This window comes from Callospermophilus lateralis (assembly GCF_048772815.1).
Source record: "Callospermophilus lateralis isolate mCalLat2 chromosome 11 unlocalized genomic scaffold, mCalLat2.hap1 SUPER_11_unloc_1, whole genome shotgun sequence".
NCBI classification, from domain to species: domain Eukaryota; kingdom Metazoa; phylum Chordata; class Mammalia; order Rodentia; family Sciuridae; genus Callospermophilus; species Callospermophilus lateralis.
This window is the reverse complement of record NW_027510153.1, coordinates 2,888,750-2,900,960: the sequence shown is the minus strand read 5'-3', so window position 1 is coordinate 2,900,960 and position 12,211 is coordinate 2,888,750. Positions and strand designations below refer to the sequence as shown.

At 33.2% G+C, this 12,211-nt stretch overlaps 1 pseudogene; it reads right to left on the bottom strand.

The window, feature by feature from the left end:
* Positions 1 to 498: 498 nt before the first annotated feature.
* On the bottom strand, positions 499 to 3,708 carry LOC143385939 (E3 ubiquitin-protein ligase Mdm2-like; annotated as a pseudogene).
* Between the last annotated feature and the right edge of the window lie 8,503 nt (positions 3,709 to 12,211).

Here is a 12,211-nt window from a genome sequence, read left to right as displayed (position 1 = left end):
GGTGAGGCTGGCCTTGAACTTTCAATCCTCCTGCTTCAGTCTCAGTTACTGTAATTACAGGTGTGGATCACCACATCCAACACAGAGTATCTAAAATATAAATATTATATTTCTTATACATATTTTTCTCCTTACATGAAAAGTGCTAAGTAACACTTAAATGCCTTATGTTAAAGAAAAAGAAAATTAGGTACTTCTCACTTAAGAGAGTTGAAATTATTTAAAATTAGGGGTGAGGGTAAAAAATGAGCTATATATTCAATGTAAATTTTATTAAAACCCATATATAAAATATAAACAGAAGGGAATCTTTCCTAGAAGGGAATACGTATTACCTACTTTTCCTGCCAAGCTAGGTAAATTATATTACAAAGAAATCTAGAGGAAGAAAGTTTGAGTTTCTTTCCCTTATAAATGTCAGTAAAAATAAAATCCATAGGGTCAAAATATTTAGGGTTATAACTAGAAATATATAATCCTATTTTTATGACATGGCAGCTAGTTGAAATAAGTTAACACAATCATTTGAATTGGTTGTCTGCATACTGGACAGGACTTATTCCTTTTCTTTAGCTTCTTTGCACATGTGAAGCATGACATAAGATATCCTGACTTACCATAAACATTTTTAGGTCAACCTTGGTAAATCACACATGGATCAATGACATTAAGGAGAAAATCAGTTTTCACACCTTTTTCTTTGTCTTGTGTTTCTTCCTTCTCATACTCTTTGACATCTTCTTGACTGTGATAACTAATGCTATTTGAAGTTGATAGTTGAGAATAGTCCTCACTTTCTTGTGACTGGGAAGCTTGTGTGGTCTTATCATTTTCCTCAATACATGATTCTTTGGAATCATTTGCTGTAGTTTTTTTGTTTTTTCTCCAGCATATCCAAGCCTTCTTCTGCCTGTGTTGAGCTTTCTAGTTTGGATGTCACAGAAATTCCCCCTTTATATTCAGGAAGCCAGTTCTCATGAAGGGTCCAACATCTATTGCATTGTGGTGGAAAGGGAGGATTCATTTCATTGCATGAAGTACACTTCCAATAGTCAGCTAAGGAAATTTCAGGATCTTCTTCAAATGAATCTGTATCACTTTCCCCTGCCTGATACACAGTAACTCAATTCACCACATCATCTTCATCTGAGAGTTCTTGTCCTTCTTCACTAAGGCTATAATCCTCTGAATCAAGAGATTCAACTTCAAATTCTACACTAAATTGATCTGAAACTGAATCCTGATCCAACCAATCACTGGAATGTTCACTCACACCATCTTCAATATTCATATTTGATGGAATCACTACTGATTCACTTCTACTGATTCCTTCACAACATATTTCCCTTTCTACACACAGAGCCATGCTTTCATCAAAGGAAAGGAAAATACTATCAGATTTGTGGTGCTTTTGTCATTCACCAGATAATTCATATAAATTTTCTTCTGTCTCACAAATTGCTCTCCTTTTAGATGAGGTAGTTGGTCTAGAAACCAAACAGGAAGATGAAGTCTTCTCTCCCTGTAGTTCTAGCATAAGGCCCTTCTGATACACTCCCACCTTCAAGGTGACACCTGTTCTCACTCACTAATGTGCTGGCATCTGATGGTTCTCTTTCATGGTGTAATTGTCTTTTTGTTCATCAACAGACTTTAACAACTTCAAAAGCAATGGCTTTGGTCAAACCAGGGTCTCTTGTTCCGAAGCTGGAATCTGTGAGGTGCTTACAGCACCATCAGTAGAAACAGATATGCTTGTATTGCACAATGGACTGGATCAGTACATAAAATTTGCCACATATAGTGACCACGATAGACAAAAGTGAGAAAGGATCTCTTAGGAAAATAAATAAGTGTTGGATATAACTATGTAAAAATGCAGGGAAAAGGCCTAAGAATCCATGTTTTCAAAATATATTTCATGACAATATTTTGCTGGTAGCAAGCAAATGAATTTGCTCAAAAGTAGACAGCAAACAAAATAAATTTGAAACCAAATAGATTGAATTCTTTTTCTTCTTCTTTGAACTCCCACTCATTAAACAAGTTCTTACTGTATCATCAATTTTAATTATTTTCCATTTATTGGGCACTTGACATATTAAGAACCTTATTGGATATAGTGAGAACTCATTCATACACAGTACCCTAAAATAAATTAGGTTGAGGGGTAGTAACCTAGTAAGAACAGCCTCTGTTTAATTTCTGGAGGCATCTAAGAATTAAAAAAACTTTAGAGAAGCTAATAAGAAAATTTAGAAAGTGACCAGAGAGGTTGTGTTAGGTCACTATTTCTCAAACATTAGCAGACATCTGGATCACCTGTGGATTTTTGTAACAGTGTAGAGTTTGGAGTTCCACCCCCAGAATTTTTGATCAAGCCTGGAGGAGATTCAATAATTTTCTGTTATAATGATTCCTACTAGATACTGTGGTCTGGGGACCACTCTGGAGAACTCTAATGTTTGGGAGATGGCTTTCTCGATTTCTGGCCATTTTTACATTGTCCCCAAAGTATTCCTCTTCTCCATCAAAGTCATAATTGAATCTGTCTCCACATGGATTCTTCCTTGTGACCCATCTGTCAGGCAAGGAAGAGCCCTTCTTCAGGACCTTGGAGGTTTAACAGCAGCAAAGACTTTGACACTCAGCTTGCAGCTTGTATGTTTATGTTACTGATGTACTTTCTTTTTCTGAGGAGAGAAATTATTCTTAAAGAGATGTATTTTATTGATTAACAGTAAGTCAGCTGTTTAAAACTAAAGTAACTAATTTCCAGAATGTCAAGTTAAAAGAGTAGCACTGAAGCCTGAAACAGCTGCAGAGGCAATTGCAGAAGTCTGCGCTCAATCAGTGGAAATCTGAAGCAGCTGAATCAGCTTCATTTTTAAACACTTAAGTGCTTTCTTCTTTCATATAACTCATATTCATTCAACTGTATTATGATTCTCTAAAAAATACCAACATTGTCATTTCTGTATGCATTTTTAAGCCAGTTCTTCTGAAGAGATGAAAGTAAATTTTCAGTCTCTAATGACATAAACTAGCCCTCCTAATATCTTGCTGTGTATAACACATGCTCCCATTCTCCAAGACCTTAAGGGAATCAAGAAAAATGCTAAAGAGGATGGAGAGGCTGCCATTCTGTACACTCTGCACTTTTCTGACTCTTAAATTGAAGGGACTTTATGATTTTGGCTTCCCCTCTACAGGTTTCCTGTTCATTGGCCCTGATGTAGCTTCCCAACTGGAGTCACCATATTAAAATATCTGTATTAGTTTTCTCCTGCTGCTATAATAAATTACCACCAATTTGACATCTGAAATGAATTTATTACTTCACAGTTTTGTGATTTTGTAAAATTTCACCAGGCTAAAATCCAACTTGCTCTAAGGGTGTGTTTTCCTGTTTAGAGGTTCTAAGGAAGGATTCATTTCCTTGCTCACTTGCATTATTGGTAGGATTTAGTCCTTTGTGGCTGTGAGCAGAAGGTTGTTCCCAGCTATATACATTCTTTAACTTGGTCCTTGTCCTCCATCTTGAAACCAGCAAACAGAAGTTGACCATACTGTGCTTGAAATGTTTCCCCCTTTCCATCTTGTCATATCCCTCTGACCTTCATAGGAACAATTCCCTGCTTTTAAGGACTCATGTAACTAGACTCAGTCCAAGTTAATCTAGGATACTCTTTACATCTCAAGATCCATATTCTGAATTATATCTGCAAAATTCCCTTTCCATGTAAGATAATGTATGCATGGAAAATATGTCGAGGAATTAGACATTTTGGGGCTTATTATTCTTCTTATTACACTCTTTAAATAAGACCACCTCTAAAAATGATTATGGCATATTTATTAGTCAGCTTTTTATCACTGTGACAAAATACCTGGGAAAATCAACATAAAGGATGAAAGGAGATCCTGGGGCAGGGCACAATTCCAAAGATCTGGTCTCTCAACTAGTTTCCATCCCCCACAGTTTCCACCACCTCCCAACAATACATTCAGTTATGATACCATCAATGGAGATGATGAAGTTAGACTCTTGTTATCCAATCACTTCCCAAATGTCTCATCTCTGAACATTTCTGCACTGAGGACCAAGATTTTGATACATGAGACTTTGGGGGATATTCCAGATCCAAACTATAATAGCATTACGACAGAAATAAACCAAGGCAAATCATCTTGTGTATGCAACCTAAAAGTTAAAAGTTTAAAATAAGATGGTGTGTGTGTGTGTGTGTGTATTTGTATGCTGGAGTAAACCAGTTAGCTCTATCATCAATTGGTTGAGTTAAAATAAATATTTTAATAGTTACATCTATTGACAAGGAAGTTGTAATGAAGTGCCAGAGATGAATCACACAACTGTGCCTTCAAGAAGTTTCCAGCTAGTTTTTAATAGATGCATTAATGAATGTCCAACTGCCCTCTAAATTAATGTTCTACTTCTATGTGAGTTAGTGAGGATATACAAACATTTTGTTTCAAAGTAAGGACACTGGTTTCAGAAGAAAAATAAATTTTCCTTGACCATGAAGGCACACAGAGAGCAGGATTATAGAAATCTATTATCTAACCATTAGGCTGACAAATCAGGCCCATTGGGTATTGCTGAAGAGAAGATAAAATAAATGTCCTATTTAGAACATTCCTTTAATTAAGAAGTAGAATATTGGGGGTTTTGGTTTAATAAACCACACAGTACCACATTAACCTTTTCTGAAATTCTTATAAGGTTGAAGCTGCCTTCCCTGAGGTAGAATTTTTTTCAAATGAATTCTGCCCTCCTTTAGACATAAACGGATTGAAGAACAAAAACATAATTAAATAAATAAAAATATGAAGATGCTGTAGCTACTCTTTCCATTAAAAGGTAATTAAAAAATTCAAATTTTGCATATATTCATACATGATTGTATAATGATTTAAAACGAGGCAATTAGTTCAAGACATTTATTGGTTCTAGTTAGAAATGCTTGCATATTTTACACAAATTAATGTTTTATATTTATCTACATTTGAATAATACTGCAATATAAGACTTTATAGCTTGATAATCTTAATGCTATTAATTTGTCATAATCCTATTCATACAAGAATGGCTATAATTTTGAGTTGTGCATTATTTTAATATTCTTAAGATCAACTTGTATCTTACGCATTTTGAAATATTTTTTTTTCATAAGCTGTTAAGCATTTGTACAAAATTTAGGTGGTGTTTCTAGATAAATGTATTTAGAGACATGTATTATTAAAAAGGCATATACAAAACAGTTTAATGAATAACAATATACTTGCATGCTCATCACTAAACACAAAATAGAACATTATGAAATACTTTAACCTTAAACTCTTTATAATTAAATAATTTAATTCTTATTTTGAATACCACATTATTTCTGCTGGATATTTAAATTTTAATTTTCATAATTGTGACTTATATGAATTACCTGAAATTGAGTAATGCCAAACTTGAAAGAGATATATAAAATAAGCCTGTTTCATTACAGGAAAAATATGATAGCAAACAAAGAAAAGTTCCTTTAATTATGTGAAATCAAAGACATTGAATATGAATGTCCACATCAGCACTGAAAATGATGTAATTTACATAAAGGGATATAAAGTTATAGAATAAGATTACAATCAGGAGTGAAATATTATGTCAAAACAAATTTCATTTTACAGATTATAAAATACAATTTTACAGGCTTTTAAAGTTTCAAAAAACAACTAACTCAAAAATGTGTATATATCAAAGAATGTGTTTATATAATGAATGTAATTATGAAGGAATTAAAATTTCTTCTCATTAGTTTAGCATCACAAATAGTAAACTGCATTTGGAATAGGTTTGGAAGCATCATGTCATGAGGGATGGGAACTTAATATGTTCTAGCAGAGCAGCTGAGGGACCAAGGATACTGAAGACAGCATAGAAAGAGGAGGTAAATGAACTGGCTGATAATGAAAAATTGGAATTGGCTGGGAAACCCAAGATTTTGCAGAGCAAGAGTCTGATATGAAAAGTATTCAGAATAGATTTTGAAATTTAAAAATAGCAGGGGAGTATTTTAGAGGGGCAATATGATGTCAATCAAAGTATTAGTTTCAAATGTCTTTATTATTTCAATGATAAAAAATAACCTAGCATATGTGAGTCACTGGGTTAAATTCTCAGTACCACTTATAAATAAATGAACAAGATAAAGATTCATCAACATCTGTAAAAAAAGTAAATTTATGTATTCAATGCACACAAAAAAGCATGTCATATAAGCAAGAAAATAGGCTGAACATAAAAGATGCAAATATACATTTGACATTGTCTTGCATTTCTGACAAATTAGTGAGAAAGTGATACTTATAAATTATTATAATATGAAAGGTTCTATAAAACAAATGGGTACAATATAGTATGACCTTATGTATGCCACAGAAGGTGTGGATAATTGAGTATGTACCTTAGCATGACACTATAGAGGTGGAAATTTATGGTTTAAACTGTAATTTATGGAGTTTAAAGGTTGAATAAGCACAGAAAGGGCAACCTTGCCTGTACTCATTTCTGATCACCTAATAAGAAAAGTAAAGTAAATGCACCTATCTTGACTCATTATGGATGGCCTCATTGATTGCTGAAGTTGATGCAATCTATTGCCACTTTGAATCTGTTCAGTGGATTCAGACTCAGATGGCAGGGACATTCCAATCAGGCACTTTTGGGTGAGAATGTTTCAATTCATTATATGACGCATATGAAAAGCATGGCTTACACTATCTGATCAAGTTTTTATTTCTGAAGCTTTCAATTCTTTGAGATCCATTTCTAGGCATCCTCCTCAAAGCCTGGAAAACCCAGGTTCTGCTGCCACACAAATAATAAAAAAAATATTTAGGGGAAGTGCAAAGCACACTGAAAGACAGAAAATAGTGACTGTGTAGAGTTTTGAGACTGTATCTGTACACTGGAAAGGAAGACCATTTGGAAGAAGTTTTACACAGCAATTGCTATGCCTGAAAGTGATTTTGGTAGATGGGAACTACCCAGCATAGTCTCCAGAATATAAAAAAATGAACATTTCTATGGAGAAGATTATTCCTAAGTCTTCTATGTCAAATCCTGTGGGGAATACATCAACAGCTGAATCCTGAACATTCTGTCCTATCTAATCATGGTGTCTTCAGGCATGGCCTGAAGCCTACATGGACAGCTTTGTTCTGGAAGCCTGGCATCTCCTCAGATTGTGTATTACTTAATGCCATATTATCATGAGAGTATTCTGAATTCAGATGTGATTTTCTTTTCTTTTCATAAAAGTGTTGCTGGTATACAGGTGACTAAGTTGCTTTTTCATCCTGAGCTTTCTATATATCTGAGAAGAAGGACCTCAAATTCAGAATGCTGGACTTTTTTCTTCAGTTTTATTTTTTAAAGGTTTCAAAATATAATCCTATAATTTCATTTTCCTGTTCATTTTCCCAATGCCAAATTTATTATTCCACAACATAATAAGTTGTTTCACATATTTCAGATGAACAAATTATTTTGTAACTATTTTTTCCAACACTAGTTGACATTGTTGTTTTTTAATTTTTTTTAGATATAAGTGGACACAATATTTTTATTTCATTTTTTATGTTGTGCTGAGGATCAAACCCAGTTCCTCAAACATGCTAGGTGAGTGTTCTAACTCTGAGCCACAACCCAAGCACTAGGTGGCAGTGTTATGGAATTTTTATCCTCCAGTTTTTGTTTAATATGACAGAAAAAAAAAGTGTCACTGACACTTTGTAATGAAATACTTATTCTTTTCCTCTCTTTGTCTTTCATAGAAACAGATACCTTACTTGATTGTCTTTGAGTTGTGATTTCCTCTTGTGGACTTTACAAGATGATATGTCCTCTTTTCACTCATGTAACTCTCATACTTTCTCCTTAGTCAGGGGTTTCTGATGTATCCATAGCTATCATGTCCACATAGTTTTGGAGTGTATAGCCTATTTGTGTCTCTGTGTCCTCTTCTGACAAAAGTAAGTAGTGTGAAATATGGTGTTCAGATTATCTGGTGAGTAATTGGATGCCCTGGAGCTGAAAGAAATCTCTTGAAACACCCTTCACTTAAGTCTATCATTTTTTTTTTGACTACTGAAAATACTGCTATGTGATAATGGACATGCAGTCATTTCTTTGACTTCCTTTTCTAACTTCTTGAAATTCTACCCAGAATTAATGTAATCATGTTATGTGTTAGCTTTGTTTTAAATAGTTCAACGAGTCTACATGATTTTCCCAAATGAGTTTTCTAAATTTACATTTTTACAAACAGTGTACAAGGATTTCTTTTTTTCTATATCCACAGTTTCTTGACTCATTTTTATTTTTAAATTATTGACAAAACTGTTCTCCTTTTTAGTGTAGGCACTGGGGATTGAACTCAGATGCACTAAACCACTGAGCCACATTCCCAGCCCTAATTTGTATTTTATTTAGAGACAGGGTCTCACTGAGTTGCTTAGTGCCTCACTTTTCTTGAGGCTGGCTTTGAACTGCAGGTTCTCCTGCCTCAACTTCCCAAACTGTTTGGATTACAGGCATGTGCAACCATGCCTGGTGGCATAAGCTACTCTAATAGTGGTGTTCAGTATACAAGTGTCCACTGTTTGGCTAGTGCATCAAATTCATGTTAGAAGATTGTAGAGTCCAATCTGTCAAGTGGCCACAGAGAGAGTGTGTAGAAAATCTTTTCTGGGAATTAACAGATATGTGTGCTTTCTAACCTCTTCTCTGAACTACTGGTTGGGTTTTAGCAGCCCATAGACATGCTTACAAACCAATAGAAGGCCTCGGGTTTTGATCTAGTAGATATTTGCATATGATCAGTAAGCTTTACTCCCAGAACTTTGAGGGCTTGAAATGTCTTTCTATTTGTGGTCCTCCTGCCTAAGCCTTATATATTTTTTTTTCAGAGTGTTTTGTTATATATGAGGAAAATATTTTTTTTTTGTCCATTGAGTGGAACATGTTAAAAGATTAGATGGTCAGTGAAGAAATTGTTTTTCTCCTGGGAAAAATTGGCAGTCATGGAATTTTTAGAAGGGAAAGCTGGAGATTGGAGCTCTTTGTGTGTTGAACACACACAAATGCATAAACCAAATATTTTGTGATTAACTTCTTTCTCCTGATCTCAGGGTTTAAGCACATGGATGCCCTTGCATGGATGTAGATAACTATCACTTTTTCTGTGTTCTTAGCACTTATAAATGTCAAGATCCTTCTTCAGCACAAGCAAAATTAAGCTGTAAGCACAAAAACTATTTAGAGGTATTGTGTTATATATATGGTCCCAAACTTTCTCTTTTCAGGGTGACACTGGCTGTTGGTAATTCTGTTCCAATTACATAGTACAATGCCTAAGGCTGAACTGAGGCCCAAGTTTACCCTAGCTTTTTAAAATCATCAAGTGGCAGGTATTTTCCCTGCTGTTCAATTTATATAAATCTTTCAACTCATTTTTTTACTTTGCCTCAGAGGAACTTGAAACAATATTTCATTCAATGTATCCATGGATGGCGAGAGAGTCAGTATCTCCTATTCTTTTATATTCCCAATATTGCCCTCACTTAAAATATGCCTTTTATTATTGTGCTGAAATTTGAACCCAGTGCCTTGCATATTGTATACAAAAACTATACCAGTAAATTCTGCCCTGTAGTTGATTTTCCTTTAGGTTTGGCCATGTCATCCTTTCACATGTGGTGAGTTTCTTAAGGTGTTTAGATTTATGTTGGCTTTTCAATTTTTATTAAATAAACATTGAGTTTTACAGTCATATACATTCATTTATGGATATTGTTTTATATTATGATTCTTTGGTTTTTATTATTGAAAAATAAGTTCTTTTAATTCAGAATTTGAGTGCTAATTTTATGTATAACATATAACATTCCAGATAAATTTTAGAATTTTTCTCTGGTCACTTCTTCCATAAAAGTAAAATATGCTAACATTTTAATGAGGTGATGCTTGAGATTTAGGGGGAATTTTACATCTTGGTAATGATAAGTTTTATCATGTACACAATAGTGAGTATAATCAAGTCTTTTATATGTATATATTTATTTTCTCAAACTCTAAATATTTTTAAATATGCATGCATGCAAAATATTATATATATGTGACTTCTACATAAAACTATTTGACGATTTACATATTTGTCAAACTGGATATATTATGATAAAATGGGTTCTGGAAATCATTTTCCTCACTTTATTCTTATATCTTTCTCAATGTACATTGCCTTTTCTTCATGTTTTGAGTTTTATCTGTTTGGACCAATACTGTCATATCTTTATATGTCATCATGGTTAAGATGTGCAGTAATTTTTATAAGCATATTCTTCTGTTGGGGAATAAGCATGTATTTTCAATAGCCAGTTTCTTCGAAGAAATAACAATTTTTACTTCATCTTTAGTTCATGAAAATTTGTTTCATGTGTTTACTCATACTATTTAATTTTGTCTCACAGTTATTATTTTATTTGTCATTTCCTAATTTCTAACGCTATTGAGATATCTTATGATTATTTAACACTTATGTTTCCTTTTGAAAGATGTATATTGAAATCTGTTTCTTTTTTTTTTTTTTGGTTCTGGGAATTCAATCCTGAGGCACTTAACCACTGAAAAATATCCTAGATCTCTTTAAATATTTTCATTTGACTCACAATCTCACTTAATTGCTTAGGTATTCACTAAATTTCTGAGACTGTATTTGAACTCACAATTCTTCTTCCTGAGTATCCCAAGCTGCTAGTATTATAGGAATATTCTACTATGTATATATAGCTTTTATGTTCTCTTCCTTGGAGTCTCAGTTTTTGACATTCTTTTAATTATTATTTACTTTTTTGGTACCCAGTTTTAAAATCAGGGATGCGTAACTACTGTGTAACATCCCCTCCTCTTTTTATTTTATTTATTTTTAAATTTTAAGGCAATGTCTCTAATTTGCTTATGGCCTGAATGAATTGCTAAGGCTAGCTTTAAACTTGGGATTCTCTTGCCCTAGTTTCCTTCTCTCTTTTTTCATATGTGAGGCATACATTTTGTCATATGTGAGGCAGTTAGTTTTTCCTAATTTGTTACTTCAGTTGGTACCATTTAATGGTATCATATCATAACTATAAGTTACAATTTAATATTTCCCTGTTTTATTATGGAAACATTATATAACTTGAAAACAAACAACCATATTCATGTATTTATTATTGTTATTATTATTATTATTATTATTATTATTTTATTTTGGATGATTAAAGAAAGGCTTGCCATACTACTCAGCTACAATTGCGTCCTTTCTAGAGGTTATTTTAAGTATCTCACTATAATGCTTAAGCATTTAAAAATATTTTTAGTTGTAGAAAGACACAATAACTTTATTTTATTTATTTATTTTTATGTGGTGCTGAGGATCAAACCCAGTGCCTTACACATGCTAGACAAGTGCTCTACCAACTGAGTTACAGCCCCAGCCCTGAAGATGAACTTTATCTTGCAATTCTTCTTACTTTTCTTACCAAGTAGCTGATATTACAGTCACCCACCACTATATAAATTGTATAAATCCCTTTCTTGTAAAAGTTTTTGCATATCTTATATTTTTCTTTTATATTAAAATTATTTTTTTTTTACCAATGAATGATTTATTATGTCTTACCAGGAAATGATACCATGACTTTCTTGTTATGCATATATTCCATTGTTTTAGCAGCTTTCTTTGAAAAGAATATCATTTCTTCTCCTTAATGGCAGTAAAGTATCTGTCTTTCATCATTGTATAAATGATGAGAGCCTTTTTAAGTTTTCTGTCTTTAATTCCACAGGGCTAATTATTTGTCTCATTATAAGGTCTATACTGATTGTTATAATGTTAAATCCTAGAGTCATATGTGGCTCTGTGGATTTAACATTAGAAATCATATTGTTTTCATTAATGATGGACTTCATGTACAGTAATGGCTAAATTATAATGTAGGTATGTAATGGTCTATACCATCTAGGACTGTGTTAGTACCCATCATATTAAAATGATTGAACTGAGACTTAATGAGTTAAAGACACATGGACAAGATCAGATAACTAGGTAATGGTAACTCTCAAGTTTGTGTATTTCACTTTGAAGTTAAGCTTCCTTTTATA